This window comes from Gossypium arboreum, chromosome 13 (assembly GCF_025698485.1).
Source record: "Gossypium arboreum isolate Shixiya-1 chromosome 13, ASM2569848v2, whole genome shotgun sequence".
NCBI lineage: Eukaryota > Viridiplantae > Streptophyta > Magnoliopsida > Malvales > Malvaceae > Gossypium > Gossypium arboreum.
Window position 1 is genome coordinate 67,787,365 of NC_069082.1, and position 14,774 is coordinate 67,802,138.

Genomic DNA, 14,774 nt, shown 5'->3' on the forward strand with positions numbered 1-14,774 from the left:
ATAGGCATGGACATGGGTTGGGACACGTCGTGTGACCTCTACAGTCCAAAATTTTCAACATTTTCCTAAACTTTCCAAATGTTTCTGATTTAGTCCCGAATTGTTTCTATAGTATTTTTAAGGCCTCGAGGGCGCGATTAAGGAACATTATGAATGTATTTGAATGAAATTAGGTTATGGTTCCATTGATGTATGAATTGAATGATTTACTGTTCCTTTTGTTTAGTAATGCTCTGTAACCCTATTCTAGTGATAGATATTGGTTAGGGGTGTTTCAAACTCAATGGTTATCGAACATTTAACTTGTTGGAAAAAATCCAATTCAAAAGTGGGTTTTGTCACAACAATAAATTATAAATTTGAAAATCGAGTTAGTTTGCGATATTTATAGTGATAATATTTTTCCCAAAAGTACATATGCTTTGTGCAAGATGAATCCTAGACATTCCCGACTTTCAACTGAACAACCTTCTCAGCTATTCTTGTACCACGACTTGCTTCGAGTGTGAGCTTGAACAATCATGAATCAAACACAAAATCAGAAATGATTTGCTTACTTTCAATAGGAAAGTAAATCTTTCTCTTTATAGAAACTGGTAGAATTGTTATTCTCGGAAAATTAAATCTTTCTCTTTATAGAAACTGGTAGAATTGTTATTCTCGGAAAATAAAATTTATACTTTGAAAATAAATTATCACTATTTTTTAGCATAATAACAATATCTCAAAGTTGTATGTATTTAGCCTTACCAATTCCATACTATTGTATGGCATGCAAGTTATGCCTCCAATGGTGATGAACTTTGATTTTGAATTTGATCTTCAATTGCTTGGATGTGATATTGAGATTCGAGTAAAATACATGATTTGAGTTGAGTTTTCATAACCTATAATTAAACCTTTGAGTATCTTGGTTTGTGGTATGATTAGGAGGTGTTTTGAAGTATCTTAAATGTGTTTTAAACTTGAATTTTGGTCCCCTAAATCAAGGTTTCAGAACCTTAATTAAATGTATCAAAACTTAGCAAGTCAATGATCAATATTTTATCTTAGGGTCCAATTTCCATAATTATACTTAAATGTATTGAAAATTTTAATGATGGTATCTAAAAAGCAATTGTACAAGGTCAATGTATCGATACATTGCCCTATGTACCAATAATAGATTATATGTATTGATGCATTGCCCCTAACGAGTGCCACTACATTGTTTTTTGATGTTTTGAGCTATTTGAAGCTTGTATTTGGTCTTGGACACCTCCAATCACTCACAAATAGTTTCAAAGTGATTTTAAAATGGTTTTAAAGCCTTCAAAATGATTTTATCTAAATACTATCATTTTATTAAATTGGTTTAAAGTTTGAAATCTGAAATATTTTCGAGATTTGTTATATATGTACCAGTGGAATCTCCCATCCATATCAGATGTTGAGATGAGTGAAGGGTATTACACTTTTACCTTGTAGCTATAGGGAAATTGAGAGGTTGAAAGGTTATAGGAACAATCCATGTAAATCAATACCACCACAATTGTAAAATCACAAGATAATTGTTTACTTCCTCATTCCCCACTTTACATGCATTGCATAGTGCATTGTATAAACATGCCAAAACAGTAGACCCCTAACAATATGTACCAACTATTTGACAATTTGATAACAATGAGAGATACATGGTTTCTAGACCTTTTTGGAATCAACACACCTCCAATCATGCAAAGAATGTGCGATCTAGCATGACAATCAATATCATCAGGTATTGGATTCTTTAGAAGATGCCTGAATAGGTTCTTAAACCAGTTTAACTTAACCCTAAACTTTTGAAATCAGATGCAAAGTTGGTATCGATTCTGAAATGTTGCAACAAAGACCTACTTTAGATTAAAATAGGAATTTCCCATTACAATGTGTCTGTCTATTAGGGGTTTGCAAACAGTTAATTGGTTAGATTTTTAAAATTAATCGACTTAATAGACCATTATATACAATAACTAAATCGATTAACTTTTATAGTGTAAACTGATCTAACCAAATAGATTTAATATTGACCAGCTCGATGGTTAAGTCGATTAATTGACTTAAAATAAATATATTATAAAATACATTTAGAATAATGAATATATGAATTTATTTAATTGATTTAATCGACTTATAGACTATAAAATATAATATATTTTAAATAATTAAAAAATATTAAATACTAAGTTAGTTAAGTTGGTTAATTCAGTTATGAAATTCAATAACCACTAATTGACCAACATAACCAAATAAACTGACGCTACAATTGATTTAACCACCAAAATTGACATAATTGAATTGATTGATTAAGTTGGTTAAGTCATTTACCAACTTATATTGTCCCTCTATTGTCCACTAAAAGCCCTATCAACAATGCTACATTTTCTACTGCTATTATAACTTCGGAACATGAAGAGAGACGAAATGTAAGAGTCTTGAGTTTCCATTGTTCAATTAGAATAGATATGAATGGTGACACAAAAATAACTTTCTTATTTCAACTAGCATGATAGAAACCAACTTTCGTTAACTAAGGAATGATTCTGCAGTTAGACAAATCTAAACCCATATTAATGCAAAGTCAAGCCACAAGAGAATACTCTGATGTTTTTGTATTCTCAGTAACATGTCATACGAATCTCAATAAGTGGGTGGCTATTGTGGTACTTTTGAAAATTAGAATTTTGAGATATTTTGGTATGTAAGCTACAAAATGATGTAGAAGTTTTTTTTTTTTTTGAGGGGGGGGGAGTCTATGAAAAATTATTAAGTTTGATTGATTATTTACATGTTTTAAAATTAGGGTTCTACTAGATTTAAAAAAAAAAACTCAGTACCCACAGGTATTAAGCTTAATTTAGTTTCTCGTTAAAATTTATTTAGATTAAGTTATATGTTTTAAATTATTATTCAGAAATTGATATAGGTGTATGTCAATTTAAGATTAAATGTTATCTATAATTGTTAGAAATTCAAACTATATTATTATCATTTAAATTTTAAATATTTCACAAAGAACTCGACATCCATGAGTATCGAGGTACTGCAATCATTTCATAATAATTACTCTAATTTCAACAACATGAAAAACTTGATAGCATAGACATTCTCACACTCAACACTTTTAAATGTCGAATATTTCTAAAAATAAAATTCTAAAAATAAAATTTCAAAACATTTATTTTAATAAATAATATTCATATTTAATGAAAAAATTTCTCATCACAATTGCATCCATAAAACCGTCAATTATTGTTTATTTGATGCAGCATTACACACTAAATTTAAATGACTTTATCTTTTGGATATAAAATTGATCGTCAATTATTGTTTATTTGATGCAGACATTACACACTAAATTTAAATGACTTTATCTTTTGGATATAAAATTGATTGAAGTAGAAGATATAATATAGTTACTAAAAATAAATTATTTAGATTTTAAAATTTTAGTATTATAATACAATTAATTTATTAACAATATATAAAAAAATATATATATACAATTTATTAATACATCAAATATAAGTCGTTTAGACCTTTATTTCCTTGGGCAAGCGACAAATTTTGCGAGCATGGTCAAATTTACGACGCATGTTGATTTTGTCCTTCAAGCCAGTATTATTCAAAGGATAATTATATGGTAATATATCATCACTAAATATTTTAATTTCAAAAATAAGATTCACATATTGTTACGTAATTTTTAATTTCTTAATTATTTATTTAGATATGTTTTACCTTTACATATTTTACACGTGCTTTTTCTTTTCTTGCCATGATTAGTCTTTGTTGGGTAAAACAATTCCCTAGCCTTACCCACTTTATTACGTTTCTACACCAAAAATAGAGTTATTCCATTTATTGTTATTACTATGCTTTTTATCCCATTAATTATTCATTTATTGATTAAATTATACAAGTTATAACTTTTTCAAATTTTTTATTTGGAAGTTAATCTCTATATTTTATTTTCAAGAATTTAATTTTTTATTTTTGAATTTAAAATTTATATCTATTTATTAACACTGAAAAATTATTTTGTTAAATTTATTGGTGTATATTTTGAAATAGAAAAAGCTCATTCGATATCCATGTAACAAAAAAATTTAACAATCCTATATTCAGTAAAAATTTTAACAGTGCTAACAATTCTTAAAAGTTCACAAAATTATTTTAATTAGAATTAAGTATTTAGATTAACTAATGACATTATAAAATTGAAATATCAAATTATGTTGAAATTAAAGTATATAGATTAAATCTTAAATTTAAATAAAATATTGAAATTTGTCCATTTTATAATTTGTAAAGGTTGGGAGATTGGAATTGAAATTTATTTTCATGAAAAAAGCAATGGACACCCTTTCTTTTTACATATAATAATACATATATTACTTATAAATTAACAAAAGTTGCATATAATGAGAAGTTAAATTGTACTTCTAATAATATAACTTAAATTGTTATAAAATAGTAATAATAATATAAAGAACACATGAATAATAGATGAAAATAAGAAGGAATTTTATTGCATTTCTCTTTTTTCTATCATCCTTACAAGTAGTATATTCCTATATATAGAAAGAGATTAGACTTCTTATTTTCTGATACATAAATAAGAAATAGGTTATAAGAAGGTGAAAGGTGAAGAGTTAAGGAAGATGAAAGGTGAAAAGTTAAACATCTACTTAATAGCATTCATAATACTCCCCATTGGATGTTCATTGTATAAAGGATATGCCTCATTAAAAACCTTACTAAAAAAAACTCTGTGGAACAAAAACCTAGTGAAGGAAAAAATAGTACATAATCCTTTGAAACACAGTATGCCACAACTTTAAAAGAAAAATGTAGTGTTAATTTACTTCCCCTCGTGTAATCATCACTTAAGATCTTTGAAACGATGCAATTCAATGCTAAAAATTAACTCCTCAAATGTAGCGGTAAGGTGTACCTAATTGAATTCTTGATTATTCTTCGCATCGGGTGAAGGGTGTTAAACAGTGCATATTTTGCTCCCATTTATTTGAACATCATTATATAACTCAAAATTAAGACATTCAACATTATTTATCAATAGTAAATTATCAACATATACAACAAATTTTGTTGATGTGTATCAATGTAGCAATAAAATTCAATTGCGTTCTCATACTTTAGATGTCAACAACAACTTTATAAAACATTATATATTGTACCATTCACTATTACCAATACAATGACTGCATTGAACATATAAAGAAATAGTATTCAAGACCATCGTTTTATAACATTATTGTTTGACCATTTGTATTCCTTTCCAATACTCCAATCGACATAAAAAATTAGCCTGATTAATTTTGATTATATAAACACTATTGGATACTCAATAGCAATTCTTTATAATATCATTATGTAACAATTTGTCCTTATTGAACACTTGATCTTCATGTCAAGACAAATTTTCATTTTAGATATACTTTCATTATAAAGTTTTTCTATCGAATAAGTATTTCTCTTGGAAAATCTTTAAGAACTCCAATGATTTTCTCATGAAACTCGAGTTTTATGCTTTAGGCATCAATATTATCAAATCATTTATATCAGTTGAATACAAATTCACTAGACGTAAATAAATAACTTTATTTGATTTTTGCATTCACCACAAATTAATCATTTTTCATAACCAATACCAAGTGTCTTATGAATGTCCTTGTTACAAGTCAATTCTATATATTATGACTTGTATTTTTTTTTCATTATTATGCTAACATGTACTCCCCTTAACTTTACACCTTCCGGGTGTTTGGACTTTTTGTCCGAGATGCATTTCATAAGTTATAATAGAAGCTTTTATTTATTTTGATTTGATGACTTTTTCTCATCTCAATGCTTTCAAATATATTTTCATTCATAATATTGAAATATTCTATGTATATTATCATTTTCGACAACAATTTCCTTTTGTCAGCTTCATCATATTTAGTTATGACATAACTGATTGGGATATTCCCTTATATTCATAATTTCAGTTACCTAAACCTCTTCTGAGGTTTTTTCAAAAGTTATGCATTGGGTCTCTTTATGAGTACCCACCTCCTTTAGCATATGACCATCTTCATTTCATTTTCTTTTCTTTTAAGAATTTTTCATTTTATGGAATCGACTAGTTTGTCATGCTTCTAGCATGCATAAGACTTATTTTTATCACATTGTCCGTTTGAGACATATAATTATTTGGAGCATTTTAACTGGCATATGTATCAACTAGTATATGCAATCTCTAAATGTCATCACTAAACACGTCTTGCAAATAATTTTATCATTCAAATTTTGTGCACATAATATTAATGAGGATCACAAAAAAAAAAGAAAAAAATGACATAATTATTTAACCAATATATCTTCCTTTAATACTAAGAAAATTTGTAACACGACAATACTTTTTCAAAATTATAAAGATATCTCCCTTCAACTTTTTCACATCTAATGAAAATTCTAAATTTTATCAACTTCATACTTGATGATCTATCTAAGTGCATTATGGTGGAACATAAAATAGATATTGCACATCCAAATATTCTTAGATGAAATCTATTAGTTTATAAATGAAAATAAATTCTCATGAGACAAATATTTCTTACATGTTGGCCTTGACGCAAATAAAATTACATGCTTATTGTAACACCCCAAACCCGGCCCAGATGTTATGGCCAAATCTGACGTGTTACATTGAAGTGTTTTAGCGAAAATCATGTTTTCATTGAAAATGCTTCTTAAACAAAAGAAACCTTAATAAACACACATTTCAGTTGCGAAAACATTGTTTTAAGCATTTGATTTAAGAAAACTTATCATTTAGAAATTAAGTTGCAAAAACATAGAAAACATGCTATAATTTAGGAAACCCATGTTCAATACAATGCAAATAATAATACTTCAAGTAATAATAGCATAATAAAAACCTTATTACAGTCTAGTCTGAAACATACATAATAAAATAAAACTTATAAGCTTAAAAAAAAGTTCAAATTTGTCTTGCTAGCTGGCCACCCAAAGTCCCTCCAAACATCGAACCGTCTACTGAGCATCACCTGAAAATAAAAAGAGGGGGTGAGTTTTCGCAAACTCAGTGTGTACAACCCTCGACGGAAAACAAGCATTCAAAAATCATCATACATCAAACATGCAATGCAATCCCATTCAAATTATCCATCCGCTACACCAACTCCGTCACCTATCACACCATGTGGGGATATAAATATCGACCCACCCATCCCACACACCAATGGTAGCCCAGTTGCGAAACTACCTTCATTTACATAATGGGCTTTAAAAGCCGTCGGTGGATCCAAGATTGTCAAGCAACCATGCGATCCTCATATACTTCCTCCAGTCAATAGTTCCCACCCCATATGCAACCTAAGCAGAACCTCATATATATGCATGTCACATCCATAAAACTTACATTCAACACCTAGGGGTATTTTGGTCATTTTCGCCCTTAGGGGCATTTCGGTAATTTTCTCTTAATTACGGTTTTCACTTACCTTGGCCCATGAACAAGTCCCGTGAGCCAAGGTGAACGAATACTATGCACCAGGTAGGATTCCAGAGAAGAGGAGGTGGGTCATTAAGATCGCTTAAGTACCAAGCTCTCTCTAGATCCAATCCTAGACATGCATATACCCGTTGCCACACCTTAACCATATGACTTGTCCATGGTCTCAATTAATTAATTAAGTTTTATGTAGTCATCATATACTAGGCCCAATACCCCTACATACATGCATATAGCCCACTAGGCCCAATCTTATTCAAATGGCCCATCTGGCCCAATTTATATTTTTATGGCCCACTAGGCCCAATTCACCTTCATATGGCCCATTAGGCCCAAATCCTATTATACTCATGCTCACATACAAATTTTCTCACATATAAATTTTCTAACACATAGCATCACTTATCAATCTTTGCCTATTATGGGCCCAATAGCCCATCAGGCCCATTTAGCCCATTCCGGCCCATTTGGTCAATTCTCAACCCAAGTCTACGGAATCATCCGTGGGCCTCAGGCAACCTATCAATTTCCTTTCCACGAGTGTTCGTACACTCATGTGACTACCGTAGCCTAACTTCCGGCTTTTCGGCATTTTGGCTTTTGCCGATTCATTGTGTATGTGCAGTGTATGTACACACCTGGTAAGCAAGCGTGATGCGATCTCCTTATCCCAAACCTACAACCAATATCACTCAAAGATTAATCTTACATACTTATCGAATACTTTACCACAAGCCGGAATCTCACCTTAACCTTACTTTAAACACAAATCCCAAATAGCTTCTCCTTGATCACGCACTCCTTAGATCTGCATTAATCTTAACTATTAAACTGGAATAATAGATGACTCGTATCCAACATAATTCCCCTTACCTTAACTATGAACATTCGGCCAACCAAGATCAAGAGCATTTACCAAAGTCTCTCACCGGAGGAGCAAATCGGCAGAGATCCAAGGACTGAAATTCGTTACCTATTCTTACCCAAAACCGATTAGAAGAAGTGTGTATACTCAATACTTAGCAAAACCCGATTATGAGAACAAAGCACTTACACTAGGCTTGACCAATTAGAAAGGGTACTGGTGGCACCAAGAGTATTTGACCAAGAAGGTTTCTGCCCATGCGATTTGTATGGTAAAAGAGAGTTATTCAGCTCCAAGGAAAAAGAAAGAAAATGCAGCAATGAGGTAGAGGGAGAACAGAATTCGGCACAAGGAAGAAGAAAAAGAAAAAAATGCAGAGGGTTTTCGGCTTTTAGAGAAAACAGTTTCTGGTAACAAGGTGAAGGAAATTCAGCATTAGCTTTATACCCTAGCATTCGGCACCTATTTATATGTCCAATTCTCCATTCGGCTCCATCACTTCTCCATTCTCATCTCCTCGTTTCTCTCCCTGATAACCCCTTGATCCTTTCCTTAATTTTCTCTCCTGAACACTTCCCTTGGATTCCACTTTCACGCCACTTCCATCCTTCTAGAAGGTCAAAATTAAACTTCTAAAAACACTAAGCTAGGATTCGAACCTTGGACCTCCTTGCTAGCTATTAACGCCACCTCCCTACACTCTAAGTGGCGTCACTTAGCCACTCCTCTACTAGGCTCTTTGCTACTATTTTCCCCTATCTTTATTAAAAAGCCCAACTACTTGCCAACCCTGATTCTTTTAATAATTAACTTATAATTTCTTCTACCCCTTAATTCGAACTCAAACCTTGACCAAGACCTACCTTTGCGTAATTAGCACTTAACCGGAATTATTAAGCACAAAAAGAAAAATTCAAGATTTCAGGATTTTTGGATTTCGGGATTTTTGGGGCGTTACACTTATTGTAAAGTTATTCTTATATTTATGGTTAAGCAATTAAATGGAGGCATAGTTTTGCTAACTATTAAATATAATATATATAGGCATAGACAACTTAATATTATCCTAACTAAAACTATAAAAATTAAGCTTGGAATATAGTGCACCAGCGTTGTTAGCACAAATTGCATACTATAGAGATTGTGCATAATCAAATTATTTCGAGAAATAACATCGCAAACTTCGGGTTGCACACATGTGATACATGAGTACATATATTATTTGATTATCATCCAAAAATGCAACAGACCTCTAACTTTAACTGGTGTTAGTTTAATATGTTGTCAAAATAACTAGTATTGATGAAAATTATTAAAATGCAACTTCTAATTCTTCAATAAAATCATATAAATTTTCATCAAATTATTTTGCATCATCATTGACTCAGGATGGTCTAACCGGTCATACCAACACTGCGAACTTCTTTTCACTATCTCATATGTCAATCATATACGTGTAATGTATTCCTTCAGGAAATATTTATCATACAAGAATACGAGTATCTCATGTCATTTGTATCCATGGTTTTTGTCGAGACCATTTTTAAATTGAGTTTTGGAAAATGGGAATCGACTTTAAGAAAAACGAAAACGGGAGTCGCCACCAATCTTTTTAGTTGTGATTGGATCACCTTATAAAATGTTTTGTTTTAAAACATTAATTTTGGTCTACGAAAGTCGAGAAAACGGATTCGGGAGTCGGTTACGAGGAAGGGTTAGCACCCTCGTAACGCCCAAAAATTGGTACCTAATTGACTATCAAGTGTCTTTAATGTCGGAAATTTGAAAGTTTTAAGATGCAAACCTCTTTTAATTAGAATGTCTCAATTTTGAAAATTAAGGCTCACTTATTTCAAACGAGTCAAAACATCACATCCAGTAAGTTAGGACGCAACATTTTAAAACCTTCGAAACTAAGCTCGTCTTTCGAAAATTTCTATCTCGAAACAACAAAACGCCATATCCAGTAAGTTAGGACACTATGTTTTGAAATCTCGAAATAATTGTTTAAGTTTTGAAAACTCAAAATCACTTAGAAGGGTGCTTGACTATTCGAATTCAATGAGAAAAGTCGCAACCCAGTAAGTTAGGGCACTACCTTTCTCGAAGTTTCCAAACATCAAGCATTGCCTTTTAATTTTTTTTAAAAAAACTTTGGAATATTATTTTTAAATGACGTTTTAGGATGACATATTAATGCATCATGAAGCATCAATGTACAAAATATTCTAACATTTCTATTCAAACATAAATAATATCATTATGACAAAACTAAATAACGAACATACGTTTAATGAAAAAAATCATACTAGGGTAAATATAATATAATAAACAAATAAAAACATGAGTAAACTAAAAGAAAAACATAATACATGCAAAAATTATACAACAATATATATCATAAAATAGCACATAAAAGAAATAATTAAACATAGCATATAAAAAAATGAAACTATGCACAAATAAGATAAATGACATACACAAAAAAAATGAATAAATAGAACATTTATAAATTATAAAATATAATGCAATAGTTCAAAATACATGAAATGATAATATAATATATATATGCATAGAAAATATATATTTGAAAATAAACTATATAAAAGGTTAAATATTATAATATATAAAATACATAATCAAATGTATAAAAGATAGGAATAAATATACATATTTGAAAAATGAAGAAATTAAAATAAAAAAAGATTGAAAAACTAAGATAGACGAAGAATAAAATAAGAACAAACCACAGAGAGTAAGAACGCAAGAGGGAGAGAAATTTAAGTGAATGCTTTCAAGAATTCTTATTGCTTCCCAAAACTCAAGTGTTACAATGAAGGGAGAGGCCTCTATTTATAGTTGAGCCTCCCCAAATCTAACGGTACAGATCAATTACATCAACGGTTAAGATTAAAAGATATCTACAAATTAAATCTCCAAGATTACAAGATCATATCTTCAAGACTGCATATCATATCTAAGATTGCATATCCTTAAAGATTATATTTCCATATGAGTCAAGCTCATAGATGGACCTTAAATCTTTTCAAGTAATGGGCCATATCGATTGGCCCAAATTATATGTTTGTAATTTTGTACTGGACTTGGACTTTGTTTTATTTTTATTTTTTGGGGAGTTTATTATTTTAAATACTGAAATGGACCGGGCAAAAATGGGTTATTACAGCTTTAATGTAAAACATATAAAGACTATCTTCAACATATATCTTATTGATCTAAAAAAATAATATTATGTTTTACAAAATTTTGCATCATAAAGAGGTGCAAAATTAGCATTTCAAGAGCTTTACAATCTAATTTAATATTAATTAGCTCTTCATGAGCATGTAGTAGAATATTATTTTATCATATAACATTAGTAACTGTGTAATTTATTTAAAATGTATTTTGCAATTCTTTTCAACATAAATATAAATGATAAAAATTTTAGATCTTAAAAAAAACTTTATTTATTCATATAAAAGAAAATATATTTTTATATAAAGAATAAGTATAGATAAATCATCTATTAAACATAACAAAGAATAAGTATAAATGATAAGGGCTATTTGGAAAACTAATCCATAATTTTAAAGAATCTTTTCATGTTTTCTTACAAAAATTAATGATTAATATCATTATACAGTTCTCAAGCATGTATAGATTTGAAGTCTAAACTAATTATTGCATATAATACACATTTACAATAGACAAGAATAGACAAGAACAATCATATAATTTAATCAAATTAAAACTAAACCAATAAATTCTATAAAAAAACAAATATATATATGTCCACATAGAAAGCACAACAAATAAACTTAAGAAGGATTTATAAATTTATAGAGATGCAAATAGAGAATTATATAAATTGAACTTCTTAATAGAAATCTAATTAAATTTTAAAAAAATGAAGGTAATTGTGGATGAGAAGTAGAGATTATAAGCATTCTTTGCAGTGAAGAGAAAGTAATTATCCTCAAGCAAATCTCCAACAACCACTCACGATTTTTTTTAACCAAACAATTAAATTTTAATACTTGGAGCCCAACAAAATTTTAACGTAAACTAAGGAGCTATCACTCTTGAATAAAATCGTGCTGATAACATATTATAAAATAATAATAATAATACAAAGAACACAAAAATAATAAATGAGAATAAGAGAGATTTTTATTGCAGTTCTCTTCTTTTCTATCATCTTTACAAATAGTATACTACTATATATATATAGGAGATTAGACTCCTCATTTTTAATACATAAATAGAAAAAATGTTACAAGAAAATAAAATTATAGAGTTAAGAGAGATGAAAGGTGAAAAGTTTGAACATTTACTTGATATAATTCACAACATAAATTTAAATTTTAGAGATAATTATTAATGTCTTGAAAAATAATTTTAATGAAAATGAAAAGCATTAATTATTGTCATAAAATGAATAAATTAGAGAAAGAAGACTTACATAAACAGTTTAAATTTCTTCCGTCGCTTTCGTATTCATTCAAAGTGAAAATGAGTCATTTCGAAAGCGATGGTATTTTTCTGTTTGGTGACTGAGAATTTAATACTGTTACCGGACTAGAAAATTTACGATAGAAATTTATTTACTAGGCCCCAGTTCCACGTCTATCAATGAATACTGCATCTACCACCAAATGTGTGTATATATATATTAGTAATTTTTAGAATACAAATATGCATTTAAGAGTATAATAATAATAATAATAATAATAATAATAATAATAATAATAAAGTTTTTGGTTGAAATAAAAAGTTAAAATGATTTAAAATTTTAATGGCTTAAGCTTATGGTTTTATAAAATTTATATAAAAAAACTTATTTATTTCTATATTATTTAGGTATGTTTGGACAGTACAAAATAATTGAATGGAAGTATAATTATTATGATAGTAATTACACTCTTTTGGATTTATGACAAAGAATTGTAATTCCTTAAGCATGTTTTGCTCATAAAGTAAAATTACATTATAATTCCCTAATGTCATATTTAGTAGTACAAATTGTAATTACACTGTTGCATAACTTAAAATTTTAAAAATATTAATTACTATAAAAACTTATTAGTATGATAAAATAATTTCTAAACAAGTAACAAATATTAAAAATCAAATCATCATATATATATATATATATATATATATATATATATATATATTATGTTAGTTTAAAAAGTAGTTGGCAACATGATTACTAATAAAATAGCAATAAAATAAACATTATATGCAACTTTATCTAATCTTCTAATGCATATATGTTGGATTATTCCTCTTAATATTTATCATATACTCCTTATCATTATATGTTGGTCATTGACTGAGTTCATCATTATCTAAATTTGAACACGCATCATTACTATTATCAAAATCTCCTTCTTCTATGTAGTACTCTCTAAAGTATGGATTGTCTCAATTCATCCTATGATTGAAGTTATGAAATATAGAGTTCGTAAGCTATCTATGATACTTGTATCTAACATCATTCTCTCAAATGGTATCATACCTCACGATATGATGCAATGAAATATTTTTATTTATATAATTAGCATCAAGCTTATAATATTTGAGTTCACGTTCCAAATAGTTTATAGCTTTAATTATAAAACTTAATTTGGAGAAAGACTTATGCTAGGTTAAATCCTTTTTTTATAATATGTAAATTAAGTAAAAATTAATATAAAAATTATAATATATAATCTATATAAAAAATTTATAAATTATCCAAAACTTTCATAACACTTTTTATAAACAATATAATTTTTTCATAACTTTAGAAAATTATTTTTATAAATAAAAAATTATAACATCTTTTTATGAATAAGTATATTATTTTCATATTATATAACATGAACATATAAATAAGTTATGTTCATACTTGACCATAACTTTTATAAATAAATATATTCTAACATATAAAATATTTTTATAATAAATATTTTGGCCATAATTTTTAAGATTTTAATATAAGAATTTTTTTATAATCATCCCAAACACTTATACGATTTTATGCTTATAATATAATTTTTATGACTTGTACAAAATAATTATTTTTCAAAACCAGATTTGGATTTAATTAATTGTGTAGTTACGCCAACTTTCACCCTCCCTAAGAATTATGTAATTGAGGTGCTCCAAGTACATTAAATTCAGTGAGACTCACTAATTATAATTGTTATCCAAACATGTTACACTATGTAATTAGTAAACGATTATATTCAAATTTAAGTATTATGTGGCCTTCCAAACATAATAACTTATTGTTGTGTGTCTAACCATTTATCATGTAACTTGGGAAGGTACTAAAAATAGAAGCATGTATTTTAAATG